The sequence below is a fragment of the Lissotriton helveticus genome, chromosome 6 (assembly GCF_964261635.1).
Source record: "Lissotriton helveticus chromosome 6, aLisHel1.1, whole genome shotgun sequence".
NCBI classification, from domain to species: domain Eukaryota; kingdom Metazoa; phylum Chordata; class Amphibia; order Caudata; family Salamandridae; genus Lissotriton; species Lissotriton helveticus.
In genome coordinates, this window is record NC_136067.1 from 1,832,619,284 (window position 1) to 1,832,635,801 (window position 16,518).

A 16,518-nucleotide genomic window follows, 5' to 3' on the forward strand; every position below is an offset into this window, starting at 1 on the left:
TAATCTGTTGCCCTTCACTTTTTATCTGTTTTTTCTTTCATTAATTGCTTTCCCCCCGATCTTGTGATGTTTGTTTTATTATAATATTCATCTTAAGGGATACCATCTTAATTCATATGTGTAATTTCTATGACACCTATTGAAAACATGGATTAATACAGCCTATTGATAGAGCATATTTGAGTACACAAATATTTTGAACTATCTCTTGACCTTCCAAACTTTTCGCTTGTCTGCCATTATTAACTTTGAATAATCATAGCATTGTCATGTACTTGCCCATCATTCCATAAAAATCTTCCCATGCACAAACTTCCAAAACATATTGTAATTCCTCTAGCTTTATTTGTGAAAATAAATATACAACTACTTTGATTACTCCATAGACAACCACTTGATATATTTCGCTATGGATGTTCTATTAATCTGTGGTTTTGATACCAGTGGAGAAAGTATGCTGGTATACTTTAACATCTGCTTAAAGAATGGAGAACCTTTAAGCCCTTGGAACAATGGCTCATATACTGCGGAAAAAAGATTCAGAGCAGGGATATAATTCGGAAGGAATTTTAGAGATGCAAATGCAGACTGTGTAGCGGTCTCCTGTGCAAAATATCCACGGTTAGTAAGTCGATTTCCTCAATGTTTGTTTTTAACTTGGGCACCATAACTTTTAAGTATACAATAGTTGAAAGCGGATGAGTCATTCAAAATTTACTATAATGCTTTATAAATCCGGATTTAATGGTTTTTACTAATAGCCACTCCAACATATCAAAAACACAGAAGTGTGCTTGGTGAGAGAGACATAATTTAAAAACAAATTATAAAGATGGGTCAGAGTTCTTTTTTTTTTAATGGAGAAAGTAGGGATAACAGAAAATATGTTAAAAACGTGTCCTAAAATGTTCAGATCTTTCCGCCAAACATAGGGTGTCCCTGTTTGATGGCATTCAGTAATTCCTTTAAATGACTGCAGAGTTTATCCTTGACAAACGTCATCTCTGTTTTGATTGTATCATTTTAGTGGGATCAACACTTATGGGGTTTAACCTCTAGCGATATATGATCAGGTGACTAAAATCACAAAACCCTTTTTTTCCAGAAAAAAAGCCAGACGTTAGTAAGCACATCCATATAAAATGAAATGCATGTACAACATACGGTGCTTCGAACAGAAATGCTCAGGCACATAGGCACAATTTCGTTGTAGTTGATCCTTACAGTCCACTTGTTGCTCCTGTTTATCCCAACACAGATTTGAAAAGTGCTACCTTATGTGGACAACTACACCAGATTATTGTGTACACCACCACATTTATGTTTTATATTCACCATCAAATTGTACCTGATCACTCTGACTTATTTGGTTTAACTTTGGTCATGTAATTCTGAATTCTTCACTTTGCGGTCTCAGGTTGGAAGTGCAATGGGTTTGTGACAAACTGACCTGACAAGCTGGTAATGGGCCTTTCTAATCGCAGGTGGGTACAATCTGCCTCTATTTCGATTAACATTTTAATATTCTGTTGTACTTGATCCATGTGTTTTAGACGTCTTTCTTGAAGTCTTCATTGTTTTCAGACTCTGAAGCTGTATTATTGCCTCTTAAACCAGAAAATAGTCATGTCAAATATAGTAGTCAGAACAAATCATTCTAAAGGCAATTAACTCTACTTTTAATTCATAAAAAATATTTTTCCTATAATGTCTGTTGTATCTAAAACTCTTATCTTGTCAAATAGGGACTCAATTTGTCCTTTCAATCTTTCTGTTGAAATAACGTCAGTCACCAACTTTGAGATGGGAGCGCAACAACTAGTGAGCCATCTGACTAAAGAGTATTTTAACAACCTTTTCTTTCTTAACAATATTATTGTACAACATTTAAGAGCATATTTTAAACATTTTTAATAGAAGAAAACACCCCATTGTTTTTACTCAATTCAATTAGTAAATTAATTAAATAGGCCAAGAGCAGTTTTACATGTGGGATGTTATCCGCGGTGAATAAAAAGTTTTCATTCTTATTTCTACCCCTGTAGTAATACAATTCCACACAATAACCACAGACGGGAAGTAATAGGAGAAATGATGGGCTATGGGGAAAAGGGAGAGGGTGTTAGGTTGCATAGAGAGGGGAACAAAAATCACAGTGTTATACTTTTATTAGAAAATCAGAAGCCTTTGCTATGCCTATCTACGGGGCTCATTACGATGGCGTAATGATTGCCACCGCCGGGCCAGTGATGGCGATCGTTAACGCCATCGTAATGAGAATTACCCACCGCCATAGTAGGATGGCGGTGGGTATCGTGGCGGACGCAAAGTCTGTCCGCTGCTTGTTACGATTGCCTGCCGGCGGAGCTGGGCCACTAATATGGTGGCGGTGCCTAGCAGGCACCGTCCGCCATATTAGGATCAGGGCATTGGACAGGCTTTTCCATGGTGTCGATGCCGCCATGGAAAGGCTGACTGGGATTGGTTTGGGGGCCCGTTGCGGGCTCCCTCTGTGGGGGTGGTGGAGGCGGGGTGCACTGGGGGGGGGGTACCATGGTAGCCAGCAGCACCGTCCGCAATGGTAAAAGGCCAGGATGCTCCCGCCAGTATGGCGGGCGCATCCTAATTGGGCTGGAGGGACCACCTCATGTCTGGCGGGCGGTCCCATCACTGTTATGATAGCGGGCAGATGCCTGCCATCATAATGAGCCCCAAAGTCGCACAATAATATGACATCACCTATGTTCTGTGGTTTACTTAATTTCTGTACAGAAGAACACAGCACTTCAAATGGAAAACATGTACTCTGAAGATGTCCCATTAACAATGTGTGTGCGGCTGGGTCCTTCCCTAGTCCCCTTGGTTTTAGATGTGTACATATGCCCTTTGATATAACTAATTCACTCTTATGGTTGCAAGGCTCTGTTATGCAGATAATGCCCAGGTCCTTGTTCATCCTCAGAGGTGCTCCATTATTTGTGTTAGCGGTATGTCATTGGATGGAGTACAACTTCTTAAAGCTGAATGTCAATAAGAGAGGTTTAATTCTTATAGACAAAATAAAGAACTTTGAGATTAATAATTTTAGTCCTTCAGTATGAAACTTCCATCATCTCCCCCAATGAAAGCAAAATCTATGGGTATTCTAATATACTCTGAATTGTCACTATGCCTCTCTATCAATAAACTTTACAATTCAAGCTGCTACACTATGCAGCTGCTAGAACTAGCATTTTTGTATATTGTGTTTCCCCTTGCATGTTGTCAAAACTTTATTATTGCAATATTCGTTATATATGTCTCACCACAAACTTACTATTTAAGTTCCAAAGGGTACAGAATGCACCAGTCTGCCTGGTCTGCAATTAACACATTTGATCCCGATGCACTTAGACATCTTCACTTGGTAGTCATGGAGGAAAGAATTGACTTCAAATACCTGTGCCTCATTCATAAAGCAGATTACCTCTCATATACGGCCATCATAACAAAATAAATTGAACCTTTACAAACCATGTTGTAGCTTGCATTCTGAAAAGCAAATGCTGCTACAAGTACCAGCAATGTTAAGAAGCTATTTGGTAGGCCGTTGCTTCAGTTTCTTGGAAGATAAGTTGTGGAACGGTCTACCTTTAGCCTTAAGATCACTCATCATCTCTCTTTTAAGAGCACCCTTAAAACCTGTTTATCAAGTCTACTCTTCTTAAATATCATCTTCTCTGGTTATTGTTTAGTAACACTAGGGCACTTCTAGTGGCAAAGTGCCTTATAAGAATGTAAATGGAATAAAACTAAACTGTTTAATTGTGGATATACTTGGAGTTCGCATTTTAACTCTTTCAGCTAATTAACACTCTGTTTCTTGTAATCATTTTGTAGCAGTGTTATATGTTCTGAACCATGGCCATGCGCTAATCCTTTAACAGTGACAGCTCTGATGATAAATTCTACATTTAAATATGTAATTGTAAATTAAACACTCTTCTCTAGTATGTATTATCCTGTCGGATTGATCTGAAAAGAGGTATTCATATGCTAATGGACCTTTATTGGCAGTAAAATGTTATACCTTATTTGTGCTAAGTATGAGCCTTTATCTTTATTTGGATTAGGCAGCCGTGTTGATTCCAAACTCAGAATGGAGCTACCTCAGTCTGCCTTGCCGTGACACACAGTTCCCTTTGATTTTACAAGAGTGAAGACAAACTATATACCTTGTTCACCCAGACAAGGCCTCTGCCATTTGGGAATTTATTTATTTATTTTTAAGTGCCAAGAGCAGTACTTTATACTTTATTGATGGACTGCACGATTACTTAAAAGCTTTACAGTATAAAAAAATAAAGAACATCCCCCCTGCCCCCCGACGTACCCCATCCACACATAAAATGTAGATATCACTTTGAGTTAACATAGTGACAATTAATACTGCTTAATTGTCCAGAGCAGGGTTCTTTTAAAAGGAGGAGAGTATGGTCACTCCATTGTTCCACAACAGATGAAGAGAGGCGCATAGAAGTTCAATAGAATCAATTCATACACCAAAGCCGGTTGACGATAAGTGGGTTCCTCGTTGGGCCCTTAGACCAACCAAGATTAGATGACTGGGGCCGATGAATTCCAGTTGCTTTACAGGCTCACGCTAAATTAGCTGTGAGCTAACATCATTGGGGCCACCGATAGGGCGCAGACCCCAATATCGGAACCGTTAGGATTAGTGGCCGTTAAGTGGGAGTCGAGAGCCATTTTTACCAGATGTAAGAATTTCCCAACTCTGGCTAACAGACAGGTCGTGGAGACAGAGAGGCACCAGTCCGAGGCCTCTCTGCAAGTTCTGTAGCCTAAGTTCCGTAAGGTCGGACGCAGCAAACGATGGCGGTCGTTGGCGAACTTTGGGCAACAACACAGCAGGTGTAGCCAGGATTCTCTGCGATAATTGCATAGACGACAGGCTATGGCGCCATCCGTTCGTGCCCACTTGGGGTTAAAGTCCGCGGACCTGAGGGCCAAGAGGCGAAAATACAGAATTTTCTTTCTCACGTGGGTGGATACTGGGTCTTGCAGGTATATTTGGGGTTTTCCAGAGATATATGATTTGTCCAAGGCCTGAGTTAGTGGGTTGTGCCGAAGGGATGCAAGGTCAAGCCTGAAAGAGATGGTCTGGACTTGACGCTTAACGGCTTGGGCCCAGGCTGAAAATGGGATCTCATGCAGGGGCAGGCTCCTTCTCTCGATTTTCAGTGCATCAATGACTAGTTCCACCTTGGAGTGCCATGGGGAGCCCACTTCACCAAAGATTGTTTTTAGGAAGTGCTTTAGGGTGTGTTCTGGCGCTTTCAATACTCTAATATAGAATTTTAACAGGTCCCCCAGTAGTGCCAGCTCTGGTCGCTTCAGGCCTATTTCCAGCCTTAGCCTATTGTTCCTTGCATGTCTGGGGGCCTGTAGCACCGTCTTGTAGGCTTTCGCCTGGGCCGCATTGACCACTTTGTCAAATGCGCCTGGATAGGCTATATGCCCATACGAGATGGCAGGGATCAGTTTAGCCCTGAGCACTGTCAGCATTGGTTCGGCTGAGGGACTGGCCAAGCGATGACTTAAGCGTCTTAGCGACAGTATGGTTCTGTCTGTTTTTGGTTTAAGCTCCTTCAGGTGTTTGACTGCTGTGGCACTCTCGGAGACCCAGGTGCCCAGATAGTTGTAGGATGAGGCAGTTACGATACGGTGCTCCCCCAGGGACCATGATGCTTCTTTTTTGTGGGGGTATTTGCCAAAGATGACGATCTTAGTCTTGCTTACGTTGATCCGTAGGTCATTTGCCTTATTATATGTGGCAAGGCTGCTTAAGGCTCTTTGGAGCCCCACCCTGGTGTGATCCATGACCACCGTGTCGTCAGCATACTGGAGCGTTCCCAAGACAAGCTTCCCCAACCTTGGGGGTGCTAAGTTGGCATCTTTCAGGGCTGTCCACATGTCCGCAGTATACAAGTTAAAAAGCATGGGGGCCAAGACGCACCCCTGCTTAAGGCCAGAATTGGTGTCGATTCTTGCTGTTGTTATTGTAGGACTTAGTTTCACCTTGACCCAGGTCCCCTCGTAGAGCGCCTTTATGGCTTTTAGCCGGACTTGTGGTAGCCCCCAGGAATCAAGTTTTACCCAAAGCCGACCTCTGTTCACACGATCAAAGGCTGTAGAGTAATCTATGAAACAGCAAAACAGGGGCGGCTTATTCCTCATATTGGTCTTCTTCGCGAGGTAGGAAAGGGCTATGATGTTATCGAGGGTGGAGCTGTTAGCCCTAAAGCCGGTCTGTGTGGGCGGGAGAATGCCGTTCTTGTCCACCCAATCCTCCAGATCCCTTGGAAGAAGGCGGGCGTATATCTTTGCTTCTATGTCGAGGAGAGCTATAAGCCTATAATTGGCCGGGTTCGTGTGATGCCCCTTTTTGTTAATAGGGAATAGGTTTGAACCTTTCCAAGAAGTAGGCAGAATTGCAGTGGCAAAAGAGTGGTTAAATAAAGGGGTGAGTCTGGATGCAAAGAAGGCTGAGGCAGTTTTGAGGACCTGGGCCGGGATCCCGTTTGGGCCTGGGGCGCCATCGGTTCTAATGGCCTTGATGCACTTTAGGACCTTTGCCTCTGTGAACTTTCCGGGCCGGGTCGGACTTGGTCCTTCTGTCGGGGAGCTTTCGGGTTCGATAGTTGTAGCCGCCACCTTGGACAACGCAAAGCTTCCGGGGGTGGGCCGGTTTGGCGCACAGGTGTACAGCCCCTTGGCGTACTATTCCCAAACTTTCCCTGCAACACTGTTTTCCTTGTGCACGCCTCTGGGGGTCAGACTGTTGATGAAGCGCCAAAGCTTGCTGTTGTCATTTCCTTTAATTAAGGAAAATACGGTCAGCCAATTCTGTTCGGTCTGCAGTCTTTTGTACTCCCAGACTTTCTTTTTGTAGTCCGTACGCAAAGCGGCAATGGAGTGCCTCCCTGGCAAATGGGTGCCTTTCTTTTGTGCCCTAATTGCCTTGTTGAGAGCACGCTTAATCTGTATCAGACACCGCGGATTTGAACGGCGAGACCCAGTATGGAATTGGCAGCTTCTTAGATGGTGATTATTGCCCAGACATTTCAATATGTCGGAGGTCAGTGTTTCCCAGAGGTGTGTGATGTTCTCAGTGTGGACTGGGTTTAGTTCTTCCCCCTTCTGGCTACATAACCTAACAGTCTATGGCTGAGATTGGTTGACCATTTTATTCTTTTAAGGACTTTATGATGTTCTTCGCCCGTGGTGGTTCCAATGACTTCTTGTGATTCCGCTTGTTCCCGCGCCAGGTTGAATGTGGCGCGGAGGGGCCTGTGGTCGCTTTCAACTCTGTCGTCAACTATGAAGTTGCAAAGTTTGTGGGCCAGCCCTTCGTTGGTGAAAATGTAGTCTATGGTGGAGACGTTTCTAAAAGTTGGCATGGCGGTCCATTCTGGGTGGCTTTTTTTTTGTGTTCTGTGGGTGGAGTGCAGATTAAAATTTGCGAGAAATTCAATCAATTGGGCTGACCTCTTGCTTGGTGGTGCCCCCGGGATTAGACCTAGGCCTCTGAAATTGAAGTCGCCCGCGATTATTACATCTTGGTCCTCCCAGTTTATTAAAAGATCTTCCAGTGTTGTGATGAATGATTCCATGGCCTGGGAGGTTTGATATTTAATTGGGTTGAAATAACAATTGATTAGTAGAAGGGGACGGGATTTTTGACCTGATAACAGCCCCTCTATTTTGATGGCTTGAAGGTCAGGAGACCCCAGTTTTAATTCAGTTGTATAAATTTTACAGGCATGACTTGCATAGATGGAAAGGCCCCCTGACGGGCGGCCAAAGATTGTCCTTTTAGTCGCTGGTTTAAAATGTTCGTAAAAGCCACCAATGGTGGTCGTTGCCCTTGCCCAGGTTTCCTGGATGCAGAGTATGTCCCCCTGTGCAAGGTAGTCAAGTGTAGCAGTGTCCCTAAAAATGTTGCTCAGCCCGGCGATGTTCCATGAAATAATGGTTAACTCGCGAACTAGTCCCCTGAGTGGGTTTGCACGGGCATTGTTTACACTGCTGTTAGTTAGGTTAGGGACCCTGTCTCCATGTGGCCTCCGGGTGATCTAATGCCTGCTGAGGCCGCTGCACTCTACGTTGCCAGTCATTTTGCTGGATTTTGATTTTTAGCGGGGTTCTTGCCCGCCCTGTTTCGCCCCACCATCTGGGCGGGTGGACCTTGTGCCCTTGAGAACAGATGTGGGTTCATGTATGTCATGATGAGGCATCAGGACGTGTGGGTATTTCGGTGCCCTTGGGGCGGCGACTTCGATGCCCCATTCAGCAAGTACAGCCTGTTGAGCTTGCTGGGTCACAAATCCGTTTATGGTGAAGTCGTCGTGGGTGTCTGTCTCCAGTCTCTTGAATGTCACCCATTCAATATTTTCTGAGGTGATTTGTGCCAGCGAATCAATGTGGCCAAAGAGGCGGACAATGTTGGACCTGTTCAAGATGTCAAATGAGCCTTTAGCTATATACCTTGGGGTTAACAGCAGCTCGTAGGTGATTTATTTATTTTTATGTGCGATAGAGCACCAGCTCGCCCCTTCTCCCGGGAGCTTTGACCTCTGGTTGCTTAAATTTGGAGGGTTTTTATGGGTGGTTTCTGGCTGCTGCCCATTAGGCGCCGTGCTAGATCGACCATCCGCACACGGCCATCCTAGCCACTACCCCGGTCGGGTGTCAAATTTGGGTGATTTTTGATTGTGTCGCCTGGCTGCTGATTTCCTGGCCCCTCAATCGGTGGTCCTACCACTCTTGGCTGTTCTGGCTGGACCCCCTGGTTTAGTTTAAGATTTGTTTCAATTTCATGTTGAGGAACCTTGCCGAAAGGGCTGGAGGCACTTGGTGGTGCGGCGACTGCCACCTGTGAAGGCCTTTCTTGAGAAACCTCGTTGGTTTGGCCCTCCGTAAAAGGGATTTGTTGTCTTTGGGCTTTGCCAGAAACGAGGGATGCGTCACAAGACTTGCCGGTCTTAGATGCCTGTTTAGGTATGAAAATGGGAAAGAGTGGTTTGGGGGTGCTTTTAGTTTCAGTGGCACCCGAGATTAATGACGCCGGTGATCTGTTTCTACTTCTGGCGTTGGATTTCTTTAGTTGTTTTTTAAGTCTTTTATTAGCTCTCCTTGACAACGGAGCTTTAGCGCTTGCTGATGCTCCTTCGGCCTTCTCCGCCAGAGGAGTATGACAGACAGGTCGTCACTTGCGGTATCAAGATCCGATACCTCGGGGTCACCATTCCCTTGTTCAGCCAAAATGAGATTATAACAGGGCCCTACTAATGGTTCCTATTTCAGCATGCTCTGTTGTCAATACTGGTAGCATTTGTGCGGCTTGTTCTTGCGAGGTCGTCTCGCCCAGTCCCTTGGCTAGTGCGAGCATCTCTTTTAGAACTTCTGGTAGACTTGCCCATTTATCGATTATTGCAGCACAGGAATTAGTACTGGCAGCGTGAGCATGTTGAGCGTCGAACAGGGCTTCCAGCTTTGCCAACTTATCGTCTTGACGCGCCAGGTGCTGGGCTATCGACTGCAAGAGATCGATTTGGATTTCCATCTTTGTGGACTGCCCTAGCCATTGTGTCCTGAACTTCTCTAATTACAGACAAGTTAAAATCTTTAAAAGTGGCTTCTTCAATTGGGTCGGTTAGGTCTTGGTGATGAGTTAAGCCGAACGGGCTCCATCCCTCCGTTTGTGCGATTCGCGGGACATTGGCTCTTCCTGGATTTATAGGTGTTGTTTCAAGTGTGCATTCGATTGACTGTTCCAATTTTAATAGAAACGAAATTGTTGATACCTCCGTTCCCTGGGAATTTGGCCTCTGTGTTTCCCGGGATGTCACAGTTGCATTCAGACCCTTGCCTGTGCTCTTTGGAGAGGAGGGTGCAACAGCCTCATTTGGCCTCTCAGTGTCTGTGACCGCATTCACCCCCAATATGGGCCTGTCGTGAATGTCGGCAGTGATCCTAATCGGGCTCTTCACCCTGGCAACGGGCTGAAAACGTGCTTCAGGGCTCCCAGTTGTCTCGAGGTTGACAGACTCGCAGCAGAGAGAGTCCCTTTGGGCCTGGGTGGTCTTTGGGGGCCCCGGTGTGGCACACCTCACAGGACCTTGTGGTGTTTCTTCCAAGGGTGATGGGCAGGCATATTGAGGCCTGAAATAATTGTGTAATGAGGCCTTGAGGGAGGGAATTGCCAGTGCCAGTGACTGGGTCCTGGAGTTTTTGAATACTTATACTTCTGGTTACCCTTCTTTGTGCTAAACTCTCAGGGTTGACTTCCGCCTCGCCCTCCGTGCAGGATTTAGTCTTCCTCAGCCTCATCTTTTATACTCCGTTAGCTGGGACTGGGGCTGGGGCCCAAAAGATCGGTGAGATTCGCTACTTGTAAGCCGCCTTGTTAAGAGGGTTAAAAGCGTTGAGGGAGACACCTGTGAGTGCGTGCCTTATGTACCTATTTAGTGTCTTGTCTGGGTGACCGACTCTACAGACGGAAAGCTGGGGGGACTGCGTCGCCTAGAGTTCTTCGGGTGCTTTCATCCAACCGTCGTCGTGCCTGAAACCCTCTAAAAGGAAGCGAGGAAGCAAATTTCCGAGGGAAGCTCGTTCCCCCTGCTGATATTGTTGATTGCTTGGCCAAAAAGGATTCTGAAATTAGTGGCCGCAAAAGGTCTTGCCCATCCCAGCGAGATAGACCTGATAGGTGTGACAGCAGGGATAGTGTTGAGGCTTTTGACACCGCCTGCCCGTATGCTAGGAGCTACGAAGCTGCAATGTTACAGAGCTAAATGGTTGGAATGGCAATTGGTAGCTCTAAGTCTCTGTGTCTCTATATGTCTATGTCTCTGGGCAAGTTTGTGTCAGTTCGTGACAGTTCGTGCTGGGGGAGGGGGTACTTGGGTAGCCCCTGTGTTGAGCTGTGTTTCTTGAGGGAAAGGGAGAGGTGGGGGGGAGGGGCGGGCGAGCGGGGTACGCGGGGGGGCCGCAAGCTGGGATACCTAGTCTAGCAGCCCCACAGACCACACCCCCTTGCTCTTACTTCGCGGCGGCCTCTAACGGCTGCCGCGCTCACCACCACCTCTTACCTCTTACCTCCCACACCGGCAGCTGCTCTTGACACACTTGATGCTCCGGTCGCCCCAGGTTCACAAGGTGCTCCGGATACTGCTCAGTGATGGTGGGTAGTCACTGCTCGGTGTGCACCGTCGGCTCGGCTCAGGCTAAGGGCAGGCACGAAATCTCCGAGCCCTCTGCGCTGCGGTCGCGGTCGTAGGCGTGGTCGTGGACTCGGAACTCTGAGCAGCAAGCAGGAGCCCCCTCAGCTGGCACAGGGCTTAGTAGAGGTTTTCCGCGGGGAACCTGAGAACCTGTGAGCTGCTGCTTCCTCGTCAGCAGCAGCGTCAGCAACAGAGGTCCGTTCGTCCCGTTTGATCTGGCGTTCAGGCTCTGGTTCTGGCGTTCTCTGAGCTCTCTAGCCACAGTAGAGACGCCTTCACCCTACACAAAGCTGAAACCTGCAGAGAGGAGGTCGTGTTTTGTTTATGACCTGAAAGCTCCAATCGTTTTCACTGATCACCGCTGACTTTAATTTTCGTCCACTGCTGGATCATGAGCTCACCTTTGCCTCCGCCTTGGCTGCCCCGCATCCGAGGAGACCATCCGCAGGCACAGGCACTCACCCCAGAGGAAGCAGCGCCGTCCTGCTTCCAGCTTGTCCGCCTCAAGCCCTGCAAAACCGCCTGCGGCCGGACACCAAGAACGCCGAAAACGCCAGCACCAGAGTGGTAAGGCGGCGTGGCGGGGAGGTGTAATCTGCAGCAAGGCAAGGAAGCACGACTTAGAAACGGGATACGTCGGGAGACAGGCAGCGGCAGCAACAAAGGGCAGGGAGGGCCCTGGGGGCCAGAAATCGGCCCGTCAGCAATCCGGCGGCAACAACCGCAGCAGACAACAGGTAGCAGGCAGGTAGCTGGTAGCACGGCAGCAGCGAGATACGTAACTCCTCCCACTCAGAATCAATTTAGATTTTGGTTTGAAACCTCTGCCGCTTGGTATCTCCCAATCAATACCTAGGTTGCCAAGTACCTCATCTAATTCCACAAGCAGTAATTCTTAAACTTTTGGCTTCTGTGGACCCCCACTAAATCCTTACTGGAATCTATGGGCTTCCCACTGAGTTATTATTTTAAGCCGAGGACCCTGGCCTATACAATTTCTATGACGTGGACTTTAAAAAATACAAAAATATGTATAAACCAAACAAATGCTCAAATATTGAAATATTTTGTGTAATGCACAATCAAATTTGCAAAAAGTTTTCAAATGTTCAATTCTGCTTCTTTATTTGTATATACTTTATTTTAATCAATTCATTGTAATATTATAAAGTTTTGTAAAACTTTCGCGGACCCTCTGAGTAGGCCTCGCGGATCCCCGCGGATCCTCGGACCACAGGTTAAGAACTACTGGCCCATAGTCTTTAGGCGCAGGCAGAAATTCCCATTATCCATTTTAATTATATTGGCTATTGGGGAAAAACACACTTTCAGTTGCTCTGACTATTAAGGTGAGTGGAAAGAGGTTTCAATGTCTAGAGCCAATAATTGAAAAGGCTCTCTTGCCTCATTTCTCAGATTTGTAGCTTGGAATAACTAATTCTAATTTGTTCTCTGATATGAGAGTAAATTTGATGTAGTGTGCGCACACATTTAAATTGGAATCGCTTTGGGAAAGGAAACAAATGGAGTTGCTTTCTACTATCCAACTATCTTTTTCAAATTCAATATAATTCTGATGATAGCAGTTGGGATACGCTAGGGGCACAGCATGCATTTTTTTGGCTGCCCTAGATAGATGAATTTCTTAAAATATAAAAACTGGATTGAATATAGGCATTAAGCACTGCAGTTTTGAGGGAGAGAGCTAAGATAGGCAACATTCTCATCAAAATCCTAAGCTGGAAAAAACAGAACGTAATAACCGATGCAATTTGAGCCTGGGAAGTTATGTTGGAATCAAATATGACACCCAAGTTACAGACTGAGAAAACCGGCATTGGGCAGTTTAACACTAAACAAATTGCAGTCATCCAGTTCTGAGGTTTATATGAAGTAGCATGTAAGTTGCCTGGTGAGGCATACCAATCCTTGCAGAGTTGCATGAAGTCACTTCTGAAGTCACCTCTGTAGTGAGATGGAATGTAGGTTATTTTAGAGACCGCTTACCATAACCTACCACTGTAGACACAGTCATCCCAATACATAATTTCCATACTAAATAGCTTCTGTTTTTGCCCACTGACTCTGTAGTAGATCTGTATTTTAAAGTCTTTACTGATTCTTAAAAGAAAGAAGATCTGTACATCCCTGTGCCGTTATCCCTTTTGGACTCTCTCTACCATAGTTGGAATAGCCAATTTCTGATCCAACACATGGACTTGAGGGTATTTCTGACTGATTTCTGTGGAGCTCCATGCCAGATAATCTGTGTGATTTGGAAAGGCTGAGGACAGTATTGGACTCCGAGACCTCTGTAGTTACTCCTGGATGCCTGAGGTCCCAGTTCATCCGAGCTCTCTGCCTGTATACAAGAGTAGTGAGACACTTATGCAAGAGGTTTCCTGTCTGATTTGCAGGAATCAAAGGATATGCTAAACTGCCAGTTTGTGAATTTTGTAAAATTAATTTTTTGTACTGCTGAAATCTTTGAAACATTCTGAGGCCTATTGGTGGACTAGGGTGCAGTGCTGATATGGATTCAGTTAAGGGATCATTCCCCATGCTTTTAGCAACATTGCAACCTTTTCCAAGTTTATTGCATTTCTGCAAACCTTCCTACCATAATCTCCCTTAAGGCCTTTCTGAGCCATTGGTGCCTTGCCTAGCGTAAGCTTGCAGGTCACATCTTTTAGGAATAGAAACGTTGTTTGACTCTTTCAAAAGGTAGACTGACTGAGAGAAAGCGTCCAAAGCATCTGAAGTCTTCTATTTACGTATCCGCTTTCAAGATGCCTTCCACCTTTCAGCAGCTAGAGCTTTGCCAGCGTAATTCTTTTCACCACTACAATTCATGCAGCCTTGTTGGAAGAAGCCCTAACATCTAAACCCCTACCCAAGTTTTGCTTTAGAATAAAGGCCAGTCTCCAGGGGTTGTTTTGTTAAGGGATCCTGACCACCATCTCTGTCTCACTATGTGCACTTTTCCCCAAGGTCATAGATATTTAGGGCCATATTACGAGTTTTGCGGTCCGTGAACGGCCGTACCCGCGATTGCGGTCCGAGCGTCGCAAGCTCAACAGTCTGACCACCATATTACAAGTTGGGTGGATTGCTATTTCAAAGACTGCGACTGAACTGCCGACACTGCTAGCACACCGCAGACTGCCGGCGTCACGATCGGGGAAAAGCAGATGCCATAGGGAGGTGGAGAGAAGTTCCACACCATCCATATTACGAGTTGGCTTTCCGTCGAGCCAACTGCGGCTGTGGGATTTTTTCCACCGGTATCATGCATATGTGTGCATTCGAAACACACATGCAGTCAAAATGTTGATGCAGGCATCGATACATATAGAAAAATAGTAACCACCGCCGCAAGATCTCTGCAGCCACACCTCCTGCACCATGGTGGACTAGTAATATGGCGGTCTGAAGACTGCCAGGGCTGTGTTCTACTGGCGGCTGCGGACACAGCGTTTTGGTGGTTGGCCCGCCAAAGTCACAATCAGGGCTTTAGTCATACTTCTTTATCCTGTACGCTTGCATTGAATTGCAGCGGAGCTTGTAGTGAAAATTCCTTGGATCAACTTTTATTGGAAACTGCCAATCCTATTTTTATCATCATTCCCTTTTCCATTTATTTTTCAATTTGCTTGTGGCTATTAGTCGGTACATTCTCTCTTAATGTAAGTTGTTTGAACTTTACATTCGTTATTCTTTTAACTGAATTGTTTACTCCAGTTATTGTCCTTTCATCACTCACCACCTCTCCCACAGTAAGTCACAGTTGCAAAGGTGGGATAAGTATAACTTTTAGGAAGACTTTGAATTTTCTCTGTAAAGTCTCTGAAACTGCAGTTAGTAGCTGTAATTCATGGAAAAATATTGGCCTCTTTCTCCTCTCAGCCTACCAAGAGGGTTTCTAATATTGTGTATTTTTATTAAATCATTGTATTTTAAGATTTGATAATTTTTTAGTTCTGTTTTAGTTGTTTTGTATTAAGTACGTGAAATTACATTTTTGTCAATAAAAATTATTAATAGAAATTCTGTGAAAAAATTACATTTTTATTCAGGTGGGGAAACTTTCACAAACCCAGTGTCTTTTAAGTTTTATAAGATCTGCTCTAAGTTTGGCTTTCATATCATTTGTAATTTGTATTTTTTGTGGCGACCCCTATGTCTCCTTGATGCGCAGTGTATTTTCATCTGTGAAAACATGTAAAACGCACAATCATTAGGAGTATGCCATATATATCACTAAATACATGTGTTTCTTGGGCTTCCTGCTTAAGAAAAATGCTATTTCAGCATTTTTCTCATGTTTTTGGCAGCCAATCAGAGCTCTTGTTCCCGCAGGTGTCGGACTCCAGCAGAAGTGAGATAGCCCTAGGGAAAAAAAACCTCCCTGGGCCAGCCATATCATTTGAAAATGGCCCTGTTTGCTATCTGCCTGAAATTTTCATTTGCAGCATCTGTGAACATGTCAGTAATTGGTGTTGATGTTATGTCTTCACCTTTTAGGAACACTTTCTACTCTTTCTGATTGCCCAGGAGCTTTTCAAGGATTGGGGAACTATCATTCCACAGTCTGTCATAGCGGCTGAGGATAGCTATAGCATTCGCTTTTTTAATGTTACGAGCCGTGAAAATGTCTCCGTTTGTCAATAGTGCACATCCTCCTTTCTGACTTATTAGAGGATCAGTTGACTGTCGAAACTGGTTTCTAGACCTGCGGTGGGCAGGCTCCATTATAACTGAGTCAGTGTTTATGTGATGCAACTGGTAAGTGGGGGGCTCTTAGGCTGCCTTATATTTATTTTGTGCATCATTGTAGAAGATAGTTGCTGGGTTCTTCATCAGCAACAGGCATGACTCAACTTTGGAATTGCTTTGATAAACATATGGAATTTGTCTCTGAAGTTCAAAAGCAAATATTAAATTTTTCATAACTCAAATTTATTCAGTGCTTTTTCAGTGGGGCTGTGGCATGTTTTGCTATGACCTGAATGGTAGTCTTTCGGATCGGAATCTTGCAAGGGTTACATAAATATCATTATCCGCTTACAGTAGATGTGTTAATTCCTCCATAGATGTGAAGTCCTTATGCTCATGAAAGCTAGCAACCTCTTCATCTGAGTCATCCCCCTCAGCCCTGGAGAGAGATGGAGGTATTGTTGGCAGTACAGGCTGACAAAGTACTTTACCCGTTGTGTCCATTGCATGAGATGAC

General features: G+C 45.1%; 1 protein-coding gene across 2 annotated transcripts in view; it reads left to right on the plus strand.

Annotated features, from left to right (window-relative positions):
- Positions 1 to 16,518, plus strand: part of LOC144763790 (uncharacterized) — a 95,955-nt gene that overhangs the window by 26,765 nt on the left and 52,672 nt on the right. Inside the window, exon 2 of one of the 2 annotated variants that reach the window (XM_078649736.1) lies at positions 1,418 to 1,484. The exons of the other annotated variant lie outside the window; for it this stretch is intronic. The gene's annotated coding sequence lies outside the window, so the exon portion shown is untranslated. The remainder of the gene's footprint in view (positions 1 to 1,417; positions 1,485 to 16,518) is intronic. 2 annotated transcript variants of the gene reach the window in all.